We start from the raw sequence: 13,333 nt of genomic DNA, 5'->3' as shown, positions 1-13,333 counted from the left end.
ACAGAGTCTTAAACATATCAATTTCTGAACTTCTCAATCATGGAAGCATTTCATTGTGGCATCAACGATGAGTGAGTTCCATGCAATGGCTTCTAGAGTCCAGTGTCTGTCTCTCGATACATATCAAGAAGGACAGCTCTCAGCCAGACACGATGACTCATGTCTGTACCCCAGTATTCGGGAGGCCGAGGTAAGAGAACCACCGTGATCTCTAAGGTAGCCTGGACAGTGAAGTCTAGCCTAGTAGAGTGAGAGCTTGCTTGGGGAAAAAAAATTCAAACAAAGTACAAAAAGCTCTCAAAGTGATGGAAATAAATATGAGACATGAAATCAAGTATTTTAAGTGAAGAAATCTAAATAAATTATAGAAGTGAAAATAGAAAAAAATTATTAGAGAATGTGGTTCTAGAGCCAAGCTGGTTTGTTAAAACTTAAGGCTTACTAACCTTGAGTATGAACCTGGTTAGAATACTTATTCTACTTACCAGTTTACTGATCTTTAAAATACCTTTCCACATCATTCACACCATCTCATAAAGAGACCAAGTTATACTGAACCTACAATCTCCCTGCCTTGTGTGAGAATCACAAGCTTAAGAAGCCTGAAGTGGGTGCTATTTCTCAGAAAGACAGTAAGATGCAACTATGTTGCCTAAATGCAGACTCTGAGAGTAAGAGGAGGCAAGCACTCAGTCACCCCACAAACGAGGCTTACTAATATGTGACTGGTTCCTAACCCTAAATAACTGGCAAATCTGTTTTCAATCTGAATTGTAAGCAAATGATTCAATATTTCTAATCACGTTTGAGTTATTCTAGTACAATTTAGGTATAAAAAGAAGCTAGGCATTTGGTAGCGCTCTGACTGCTACATGTCACTAGAAGCAGACTAAGTAGAACAATCCTCGTATGTGCACAGTGATAGGGAGAAACACTGTGCTGGCTTTATGACTTCTGCCATTCCCATCACACATGGCTGTGCAAAAAAGGTTTTGTGGCAGCTCTTCTCTACAGACCAGGACTAGTCAGATGTAAGTTAATAACGTCCACAGGAATCATGGGCCAGAATTCGTAAAAGCCAGCTTTCAGTGTTTAACTGCTTGTAACAAGAAGCTACAATCATAATAACTGGAAAAAAAAAAACAGAGCAATCCAAGGGGCTTAGATGCACAGGGAGCTGCAAAGATGGCAAAGAGAACATGGTATTCCTAGGCACCAAATAATGAGCAGCAGGCAATAATACCACTTAATATTTACAATTAAGAAGAGAAATGAAAAGAAGAGTAGAAAGCTGAGAGCAGTTACCCCAGTAATAAGTAATGGTTCTTTGTCCATTTCCATATTGGAAGCAATTTTCAGATCAATTGCTTGCTGACAAGAGAAAGTCTGATCCCTAAGAACTGACACTGCGATTCACTGGGATAGGTGTATTCTGTATTAATAGTTCTAATTCTTCCACAAAGGGACTGCTGACTACTGTAGAGTTAATCAAATAGTGACCAGAACTATAGTGAGAACATATTAATGTTTGCTCAGGGTGACTTAGACTCAGGACTTCCCACTAGCCTGGCCAAGCTTTCCTAGAATTGTACTGGAGTTTCACATTTTCCCTAAGTTTTTCCGAAAGGCCTGCATCACCACCTGTACTTGGAAACTATCAGTCTCTTTCAGCTCCCTTCTCATCCCCCTCCCCTCCGCTGGCATTTTAGCAATAGATTTCTGAAATGTCTAACACTGCCTTGGCATCTGCTTCCCAGAGGACCCTAATATGCACAGGTGTTAGGAAGCAAGACAAGCAACGGTTAGTAAAGGCATGAATGCACTGTTTTTTGTTGTTGTTGTTGTTTGTTTGTTTGTTTGTTTTACTTTTGGAGCCCAGTCAATGGGCAAGAAAACATCATTAGTTTCCTAGATTATCAGAGACAGGTGCTCAATTAGCCCCTTAACATAGAAGTTCTCAACCTGTGGGTCACGACCCCTCTGGAGTTGACAGACCCTTTCACATGGGTTTCATATCAGATATCCTGCATATCAAATATTTGCATTATGATTCATAGCAGTAGAAATATTACAGTCATGAAGTAGCAATGAAAATAACGGTTAGGGCTCACCAAAACATGAGGAACAGTATTAACGGGTTGCAGCATTAGGAAGGTTGAGAACCACTGCCTTAATATCAATAGCCATGTAGGTAAGGGGTCTAGATGAGTGAGCCATCCTAAACCACCTAGCACTGATTTAATCTCTAGTTAACCACAGGTGCAATACACAGCCCAGCAGAAGTCAGTCATGCTGATCCAGACAAGAAGTATTGTATGGTGCCACACAATTTTCTCAGAATTCTTCTTCTCTATTTAACATTTTGCCAAACAGTATTCAACATGAAATAGTCCTATCTCCTTTCAGCTCAAGTTAGTTGGACTTTTCCATGTCTCACATTTTAAACAAGTCATGGCACCTTTCTATTGCCTATTTGGTGTCTACCTGCAGGAGTAGAATTCACTCTAGCAGTGTATGCTAATCCTGGCCATGGTAAGCTTCATATATTCACTGTCTCTAGGAAGTTATAGTGTCCAATGAATTATAGCCATTTCTTTTATTCACTCTTTGATAACAAGTAACACAATGCAATATGGATGATAAAAAATAAGAAAAGAGACTGTTTAGAGAGAGCTCATCCTTGGTTGACACAGAAGGACTGGCCTTATGGTGCTTTTCTTCAAGGTACTAAATAAGCCCTTCCCCGTATTTCTGACCTTTTCTTTCAAGTGGGTCAGGGGCCAATTGTTTCTTTCCCGGGCATGCATGTGAACCCTGAGAACCCCAATGAGACTCTTAGAACACAGTATGTTGTTGCACATCACAGTGCTTACACTCATAGAGCAAACGACTTTGTGAGCACATGAACTTTTGAGCATGGAAACAATATACCCCATAGTAGCTTCACAGTTGTCCCGGTTTTTAGTTCTTCCGATAAGAATGGTTATGTTCAAAACCATGATGCTTTCTCTGTCTATTTTCCCTTCTGCTTTAGTTACTTATTACTGTGACCACATATCTAATAAGAAGCAACTTAGCTTAGGCAAGGGAGGATTTATCTTGGCTCATAATTTGAGACTATAGTCCATCATATCAAGGAAACCCATGGCAACAGAAGCAGCTCAGAGATGTGGCTCTAGGAGCTTGCTCACATCTGGGAGGATTAGGATAGGAAAAAGGGCAATGCCAGTGCTCAGAGGACTTATCCTTTTTAACCTTTCATTCAATCTTATGTGCACATTCAGTCTCTGTTCCTCTGTTAACCCTATCTGGAAAGGCCCTTCCTCTGAGACACTCCAAAACATGCCTCACTAATGTTTCCTAATTCAATCAATCAAGAATGAAACAGAGATCAAACCTTCCCTCTTACCATTCATCACTCCCCTTTTCTTTCTTTTAAAGATAAAAGACAGTAACAGGGCTACAGAGATAATGCATAGGTTAAAAGTGATTTCTGTTGAAAGATAAGGAGGGAACTTTGGATTCCAGCATCCACACAAATGCCAGGTACTGTCCTTTGAATGACTGTAACCCAATAATGGAGGTGGCAGAGACAGGAGAACCCCTGGAGCTTACTGGATGCCCTCCTCTGGCTGCTAGGCATGTACAAGTGTACACAGTTATGTACATCTTTCTCTCTCTCTCTCTTTCTCTCTCTCACACACAGACACACACACACACACACACGAGGAGAGAGAGAGCTGAGAGAGAGAGAGGAGAGAGAGAGAGGAGAGAGAGAGAGAGAGAGACCCAACAGTCCATTTATCATTCCCCACACTGTAAAATAAAATAATGAAAAATTTAGGATCCACATTTACATGCAGTAACATTTACTGAGGGCCCTTTGTACATACAGCAAGAAGAAATAAAGACACGACATGAGATTTTCTTGAATGATGAAGCAGTTGGGAAAGGGGAAAGCATGTACGACTCTGCACTACTCTTTCATGAAGCATTTACTACAGTCCATCATTGCATCAGGTATGGTGGGCAACCAAGTGCTTAGGCACTGGCCCGGAGCCACTGGCAAGCAGCTCATATACGACAGAGAACAAAGAATGTATTTATGAGTAGGGTTGCATTTCCCAGTAGGGTTCTCACTCTTAGTCCAAGGTTCACTATTATAACCACTGTGACCCCACAGAAAACAACCATGACTCAGCATTTATTTTTCATCTGTGTTTGGCAAAGGGACAGTCCAGCCTTCATTCACAACCAGACTATGTCGCAATCATCCTGTTCGGTCATCTCAGACCAGGTGACTGCAGGGTATGACTACCTAGGGCTCTATCTGGTGGCCAGCTGGAAGCTGCAGCTGCGGGAGAAAGCTCAGCCACTGAGATATGTGAGTCACAGGCAGAAGATGACGCCAGTGCTCTGGAATCTTCTGGCTCCCTGTGTGCTTGCAACTTGAAATTCAAGGTGTTTACTTTAGTCTATAAAACAAACCCCTTATGGCCAGGGCAGAAGTTACCTTCACATTAATCTCCCCTCTTATAAATCCTAGCTGAGATCAGTTGGTATACCAGTTAGGTACTCTAGATTTATGTTTCAGAAGTGTGGTTGGGGAAAAAAAAAAAAAAAAGCCCAACAAAGGATTTGCACTTTTAAATTTTTAAGACGGCATGAAGTAAAACAGCTTGTCTTTTCTTGGACTTTGAGACTTTGTTTTATAATCTTGAGACATCATATAAAGTCATTTAAAGGTGGGGATAATGTCTGATTAGATTATTTAAATATCTGTCATGTTTTGCTGTTTTGATTTTAAGCAAAAACAATTTTTATTAGAAAGAAATGGAGTAACCAATATAGAATTTCACAATCTTCTATAGTCTCCAAATGAGGACATCACCTAAATCACCAAGAGGAATGATTTAGGAAAGCCCTTCCAGAGACAGCCCAAGCACAGGGTTTCCCAGACGATGTTTTGTGTAATATCATCATATCGGAGGGCCACAGCCAAGTAAGCCTGGGAAACTGGAGTTTATTTGCATACCATGGCCTTGTCTTGAAGATTCACAATACACATCAGTGTATTAAAAACCAGAGTCTTTTAAGTAATCGTCCTGGAATAAATCAACCCCTTTAACATTTCCCAAAGTCTATTTGACTATGGAACTATTTTTTCAGATAACATATACCAGCATAGATTGAACTAGTACTCTTGGGCCTTAAGTGGAAAAACCTGCATCTTAGACAAGGGTCAGCAAAATTCTCTGGAAAGGACCAACTAGTAGCTACTTTAGTCTATGAAGACTACAGATTCTTGTCACAACCTTTTGCTTCTGCTGAATAGCATGGACAGACACAATACATGGGCAAATGGACACCGATGTGTGTCAAAAAAACAGAAAACCCACAAAACAGCATCCACAACAGGAGATGGCAAACTACATTTGGCCCCAGACACACTGATTTGTTGATTAGAAAAAACATAATCCTTAAGGAAAAGCCCTCGGCCTTTGCCGGGTCAAATGAAGGCTTCCTTATAATTTAAAAATAATCTTAATTTATTATAATGGTGGGGGCAATAATAACAAAATTATGATGATAATAAAACCAGCAGTTACATTTAATGAATATGTTGCTATTTGGGCCAGCAACACTGCATTTTCTAGTTTCATCTTTCATCCTCTTTGAATTACACATAATCATCTCATTTCACCAACAAGACAACTTACCCATCCACAAATGACAAGAAACTGTCAGAGCAAAAAGTCCAATACTGACTCTGGCTCCAGAAAATATACCATCCACTCAAATAAGTGCTTTTTGAAAGGTTACCATGCTTCTTTGAGTATGTATGGGACAGTACAATGGGACCAGCCCTTAGTGAATCCAGTCGCCTTATAGACCCAGGGCAAGTAGGGTAACAAGAGACTGATGACATAAACTGCTCCTCCTTCAAACTAAGTAACACGTCACTTTACACTATTAGAGATTTATCAGTCTAAGACAGAAACTACCTGTCTTTTGTCCAAACACAGACAATAAAACAAACAAGAACAGCAGCCACTTGTTCTCTTCGTCTTTCCCAGTCAGTGGGAGCTAGATATAGTAATAGTAGCCAGTTGACTGCAGATGTCTTTTGTGAGCTACACACCGGCATCTATTAAGCCTGCTACTGCACTGTCTCATCAGTGCTGCCTGTGCTACCATCACTGATTTCCAGAGAACAACGGCTGCATAATAAGACAGGGCTAGCTGTCCAGGCTTCTCCCGACACTCAGCTGACTACAGAGGACCTAGACACTCATGCAGCATCCCACTCCTCCCTTCCTAGGCTACTTCTCTCTCAGAACAAGGAAACTGGGAGGTGAGACTAGGGAAGTGCAGAGAGCAGAGGGTGGCACAGCAGCTGAGCACCGCACCCCCTCCTAGAAAGCAGCAAAACCACCACCCACAGTTCTAATTTGTTCCACAAGCGAGCAGCAAGCAGTGTTTTCTGAAGATCATAGGAAGTCTCTGAAGTAACTGAAAATTTGGTAAGTAACAGAAAAGAAAGGTTGGCAATAAAGAAATCCCACCATGTGGGATATTTATTAATTTTTCTCCTCCAGCGCTTCAGTTTTGGGGTAACATAGGGTGGGAATTTAGACTGTCTACTTCTCATAACTATAAATGTGAACATAAGTGTGGCTCCCAATTCAGCACTTTAATTGAAGGGGAACTTGAAAACCACCATGCCAGTGCCGGAAGCACAGTGCCATGGAATGACCTGCCTAGACAGGAGGGAAAGCCCGTCGGTGCCCCCTTTGAAGTCCAGCTGCCTGAGATTCACTGGCAGCCGACCTTCAAAGAGAGCCGATGCTTCCTTCCCTCAGCCTGGCCGCCAAGCTTCCCGGGCAGCTGGGCGACTTAGCCACTCTCTACCCAGCTGTCTGTGAACTCTGGCAGTCAGTTCAAGTGAGGAATAGAAAGGTGGTGGGGAAGTGAGGGCGGGAGAAGAAAGGGAGGGCGGGTGGCCGGCCCAGTGGCGCCAGGCAAAGGAGGATGCTGGAGTTTCCTGGGAGTCGGTCTTACCAAAGTCAGTCAAAAGACCCAGCTACAGTGGAACACAGTCCAGCTCCACTAGGAAGCAACCTGCCAGGAACCAGAGAGATTTCAAATAGGCTTTCTTGCCAACACTAACTAAAGCTTAAGTGAGCCCTTCGTAAGATGGTCCACTCTTGACACGGGGATGCACAGAGTCAAGGCAGAAGCCCCTCATCAAAGATGTACAGTCCTTTCCTGATTCTGAGTTTCCAGCACTATGAAGTCACAACTTCTTGAGGACTTTGGGGGGCTGTTTGTCAACTGTGTTGTGACAACACTCGGTTTCTCTGGCAGTCAAAAATTGGAACAACCTTTTTACGTCTGTGCAGCAGATGCCTGGGGAAGGTTGGCTTCTTTAACATAAATAACGCCAGTGTACAATGATGTTTATCCTTGTGGACTGCATTCTAGACATGAAGAAGTATTATCAAAATGGATACAGAAAAAAATAAACTTTCTAAAGAGGTCTAACCAATAACAAAACTCTGAATTTGGTAAAGTAGGAGATCATCAAAATGACTCAGAGAGATAATGGAAAGGAAGAACTGGAGGCCATGGGCTAAGACTGAAGAATAAGGTCTGCATTTGAGAGTTCTCTGCAAGATAGAGACAAATATAGGGGACTGAAAAATTAGGGGGAAATCTGATCATAAATCCTATGAAAGATTTTCTCTAATTTAATAGAATTTGAGTAGAAAAGAAATACAAGGATGAGCTGCCACTGTACACTATGACAAACTAAGCAAAGACCCAAATATTCAGCAAGATTAGTTAATTAAGTTACCAGCTACAAAATCTTCTCTGCTGAAAACTATGGCCAAGCAACCAGCTTTCAGTTTGTTACACAGTACAATCTATGCTTAATGGACACCGTTACCACTGCAGCGTAACAGTGATGGCTTGGGAAGGCAGGAAAGAAAAGCGAGGTCAAGTCTGAAAAGCACACTTAGTCATGGTCTGTTCCCCTCCTTTTTCCTTACAGAGAGTAACTGACAGGGAATAGAGAGGTGGAGAGCTGGACAAGAGTCCAGCAAAGCTTGGGGGGAAATTGAGATTCATCATGATAGAGTCCACTGAATAAGGAAAAAGAGAGGGACTGGCAAGATGAGGGAGATAAAAAGAAATACACACTGGAAGTCTGGAATGGCATTAGCCTGTAAAACTGGGGTTTCTCAAGTTGGGCTTACAGCCAGGGCATAGGAGCAAAGAAACCACACTATAGAGTTTCAGAGTAAAGCACAGAAAATAATTGCTTAAAAAGATTAATGTAAAAGACAAATCATCTTTACCTTGTCTCTAGAGTGTTCCAGAGTTAAAGGAGTCAAGGGAGCATTTTTGCCCCAAACACTGAAGTTGTGGTTAGTGGAATACAATTTCAATTTAGTAGCTCTATTAAAAACTTACAACTCTCCCCTTTTAAATGTACAGTTTGCTAAAGAAAATGCCCCTGTAAGAACTAAAAATTAGAATACCAATATTTTGTTTATTCTAATCATTGCATTAACCTACTTGATAAAAAGAAGTTCTAGGGGTTGGAGAGATGGCTCAGAGGCTGAGAGAACTGACAGCTCTTCCAAGTCCTGAGTTCAATTCCCAGTAAGTGGCTCACAGCCATCTGTAATAATATCTGGTGCCCTCTTCTGGGCCTGCAGGGATACATGCAGACAGAACACTGTATACATAATTAATAAATAAATCTTTGTTTAAAAAGCAGTTCTACTTTCACAGACTTAAGAAACTGATTTGAGAATCTGGAGCAGTAGCTCAGCAGTTAAGAGCACTGGCTGCTCTTGCAGAAAACCAGGTTCATTTCTCAGTACCCATATGGCAGCTAACCCTAGTTCAGGAATTCTGGCTTCTGTGGTCACCAGGCAAACATGTGGCACACACATATGTGTAAGCAAAATACCCACACACACAAAGTAAAATAAAAAATAAATTTAAAAAGCAAAAGAAAGTGATTTGAAGCAAACTGTTTAGTTCCTTGCATACTAGGTCCTTGGCATCATGAGAAAGGAGACAAAAATCTAACATCTGCTTTTAGAGAAAAATAAACTCTAATTATTTTATAAGTGTTTTAATAATATCTTTTCATTGTTAAAAACTCCTTACAGGAAACCACAGCCAATCAAAATGCTGAGTTGTGAAGCCCTACCCCAATGGACACATCTACAACACACTTCAACCTTACAAAAACTGCAGGCTACTGAGGAGGGCTGGGAGCACTTATCCAGGGAAGAGCACACTAACTGTCCAGTGCCAAATGGTCACCCTGGAAACATAAGTCACATATGGACTGAGCTGGATATATTTAAAAATAAATACGTGCATAAATATACATAAACACATGAAGTAACAATGAAAAAAGAGGCCATGGATTTGAAGGAGACTGGGGGGAATAGATGGGAGAGTTCAGAGAGAGGAAAGGAAAGGGAGAAATGCTGTAATTATAATCTCAAAAATAAAAAGCAAAAAGCAGATAGAAAAAAAAGAGGGGGGACTTCTAACGTTTAAAACAATCCTGTGATCATCCCTGTGTTCAGTCCAAACCACAAAAAAACCTAAAAAATAAAATTGTAGTCTCATATAGTTTTTAATTCCAAGAAGAGAAAAGATGGAAAAAAATGTGGGAATCTCAAGAACTAAGAGGAAGCCTTCCCTTATTTACACACAGCAAGCTAAGAATGGTGGAGGAAAGGAAAGATGCTGAAGCACAAACAAACCTGTCTTCATCCGAGGTCAAATCATCTTTTTCCAGCCAGGCACAACGGTGCACACCTTAATCCCAGCACCCAGCACTATATTTTGAGAACAGCCACAGATCAATCTTTATTAGGGATTCACAGTCAGTATCTAAACAAAAGTCTCTTCAACCTCTACCACCTCAGCTCGTCTCCTCATCTTTAGCTTAGAAGACAGTAACTTTCTGCTCTCTACACACGTAGAGTAAGGACTACCTTGGGCAACAGAAAGAAAAGAAAAGGAAATAAATACTTTCACAATTATATTTTAGATTTTGACATTTCTCTGAGGAATTGATAAAATTATAGACATAAAACCAGTAGAGAAACAGCTGACATGCTTAAGTCATTAAAAAGGCTCACCAAACAGAGATGTGTAGGACATCATGTCCCAGGAGAGTATAAACATTCAATCTAAGTATAAAGGGAACACTTACTAAGATAGACTATCTTCTGAATAAGTTCCCCTTGAAAATTTTATATATTCAAAGTATATTACCAAGTATACTATCAGAACAGAAAGAAACTAAAAGTAAACAATTGATAATATAAAAAAATCAAAATATTTGGACATTATATCACTTAATTATAAATATTCCATAACTAAAAAAGTATCACAACACAAAATTATATTTCATGTTTGTTAAGACATAAAAAAATTGTCAAATTTGGGGGAATTTTTATGGACCAAACATTTCTTTCCCTAAGCTCACATTACAGTGGTTCTGGTATTTATATGTGGGATTTCTACAGGATTAATCAGGATAAATGAATTTATTAGGGGGGATTCATGAGGATATCAGTGTTTACAAGAAGAAGAGAGATCAGCACTTCATTCCCCCACTGAGTCAAGTCAGATCACTCGGGGGAGACCTGCGAGCCAAGGAGAGGGCCTCCACCAGGAACCAAATCTGCCAGCACCTTAAGCTGGAGAAAACCAACAGCAACAACAACTAAGATCTCAATAAATGACTGCATTGGAACAAACAAAAACTCACCTAAAGAACATTTAAAAAATATGCAGCTATAACAGAAATCCATATGAAACTATCATGGCTAATGTAAATTCATCAAGATGACACAACAGTGCTGTTACTTGACTGCAGTAGACTGTTTCACAAACACCTAACAAGTATGAACAATTTGCTTCCTGACTACAAAGGTGGGTATTTAAATTTCTGTATACATGCTAGCCAAGAAAATTCAGAATACACTTTTTCCTAAATAAACTGATAAGGTAATGGGTTTTTAAATTGCTGTCTAAGAACTAGCTGAAGGCAACCTAATAAATGAGTGTGTACAGATAGCTGAAGTTTCTCCTATTAGTAGAAAACAATATGACTATAACAAAACCCTTCTGGTAAAGAGATCAGGCATCAGTCACCACAACGGCAAACTACCTAGGCCCCTTCATCAGGCTATCCTTGAAATGGTCTCTGGAAGAATATGGGAATACTAAAACTGAAACATTTAATATCTATGAAAATAAAAACATAAACCTAGGATTGAAAGTGGTTGGGTGATGGGTAATGACTATTCAAATTTTAATAAATAAATAAAGTTTTTTGAGTGTTTGTGAGTTCCCATATTTTTTATTAAATCAAACATTAATTTATCCATTCTCCAAACATATGAAGTACCTGAGCACTTTTGAAGCTGGGCTAGAGAGGGTAGAACCCACAAGGGAATACAAGAGGGCACTCTAGGGTTTCCCATACAACAGACAGAGAGAAAGAAGTGATCCAATCCTGTCTAAGGGGCAAGAATGTCTTCACTGAGGTGACAGCCTTTAAGAGAGGATATGAAGAATAATGTCACTGTTCCACTGATGTGAGGAGACACCATGACCAAGGCAGCTCTTATCAAAGAAATCATTTAATTGGGGGCTTGTTTACAGTTTCAGAGGTTTAGTTCATTATCATCATGCCAGGTAGCAAGGCAGTGTGGTGCTGGAGCAGTAGCTAAGAGCTATCTCACATGATCCATGATCCACAGGCAAAGAGGTAGGCCTGACATAGGCTTCTAAAATCTCAAAGCCCACCCCCAGTGAAATAATTCCTCCAACAAAGCCCTACCTTCTAATCCTTCTAATCCTTTCAAACAGTTCCAATCCCTGGTGACCAAGCATTCAAATACATGAGACTGTGGGGACTGTCTTATTCAAACCACCACAATTAGTAGGTCATTATGTACAAAAGAGGTAAATTGTATTCCTAGCAAAGGAAAACTACCTTGCTTGCTTTTTTCTTTTCCTTTTTTGAGACTATAACAACATTTCTCATTTCCCTTTCTTTTCTCCAAGCCTTCCCATATACCCTTCCCCACTCTCCTAAAAATTCATGGCTTTCCTTTTCATTGTTATTAACTTGGAATACTATTTACAGTGACAAGGAGCAGAAAAAACAGTGCATTTGAAACAACAGGTAATTTAGTCTAGTAGCCTCCTATCAGTGCTCTCCTCACCATTAGCTAGGCCTAGCCAGGCAGTGGTGGTGCAGGCCTTTAATCTCAGCACTCAGGAGGCAGAAGCAGGCGGATCTCTGTGAATTTGAGGCCAGCCTGGTCTACAAGAGCTAGTTCCAGGACAGGCTTCCAAAGCTACAGAGAAACCTTGTCTCAAACTCGCCTTTCTCCACCCCCACCCCCCAAGAACAAGTAATGTAGAATGTAAAGCAGGAAGGTTCACAGAGTCGGAACACAGGCTTTGACAGGGCAGTTGGGACCGCTGCAATGACTGAAAAGGGCCTTGGACTCCAACAACTCTCCTGATCTGGGGTCCAATCAGGTAAACTATTCTTAGTTGTTCACTCGCAATGTTTAGCAGCAGGCTTTCTAGATCAGTGGGAGAGGAAGCTATCCAGGGGTAAAGGACCCATCCTTCCCCCTTCCAAATCTAGTGGCAAACAGCCAATTAACTCTTTGAATACTCTGCCCTTATAAAAATAAGCCACACTTGATTGACTGATTTTCGTAAAGGAACGCCTGTTGAAAGAAGTGTTGCTGTTTCAAGAAAGGGTTTAAGGACAGGGAAGTATGGGTGGATGGTGCACAGGGAGCTGGAAAAGCCAGTTTCTTTTCTCCTTTAAGTAGAAATAGAGAAAGCGCATACAGGTGTATGAAGAGCAAACACAAGCACAGTTTTGTCCTGAAATGCTGGCCTTTTCTGCTACAACTTCCCCAAGAGCTCAGGAATACAAAGGAAACTGAGTACAGTGGTGCAAACCTGTAATTTTGAAACTCAGAAGGCAGAGACGGGAACATTGCATCAAGTTCAAGGCCAGCCAGAGCTAACCAGTGAGACATGCACACAAACATACAGCTACACAGCAAGGCATATGCGTGCACAAGAGCACACACAGAGACAGACAGATGGGTGGATGGACAGACAGATGGACAGACGGACAGAGAGCAATGCAAAAAAATCCCCAAACTTCAATCTCACTCCAGTCCATGCCTTTTTCTCCAGAAAAAAAAAAGGTTTATCTCTAATGACAATGGACATTTCCTCTTAATATATA

The 13,333-nt window shown here is 40.8% G+C and overlaps 1 protein-coding gene across 1 annotated transcript in view; it reads right to left on the bottom strand.

Annotated features, from left to right (window-relative positions):
• Positions 1-13,333, bottom strand: part of Wdr70 (WD repeat domain 70) — a 208,266-nt gene that overhangs the window by 39,560 nt on the left and 155,373 nt on the right. The window lies entirely within an intron of this gene.

Source organism: Arvicola amphibius, chromosome 3, assembly GCF_903992535.2.
Source record: "Arvicola amphibius chromosome 3, mArvAmp1.2, whole genome shotgun sequence".
Classification (NCBI taxonomy): Eukaryota; Metazoa; Chordata; class Mammalia; order Rodentia; family Cricetidae; genus Arvicola; species Arvicola amphibius.
This window is presented reverse-complemented; position numbering and strand designations above follow the sequence as displayed.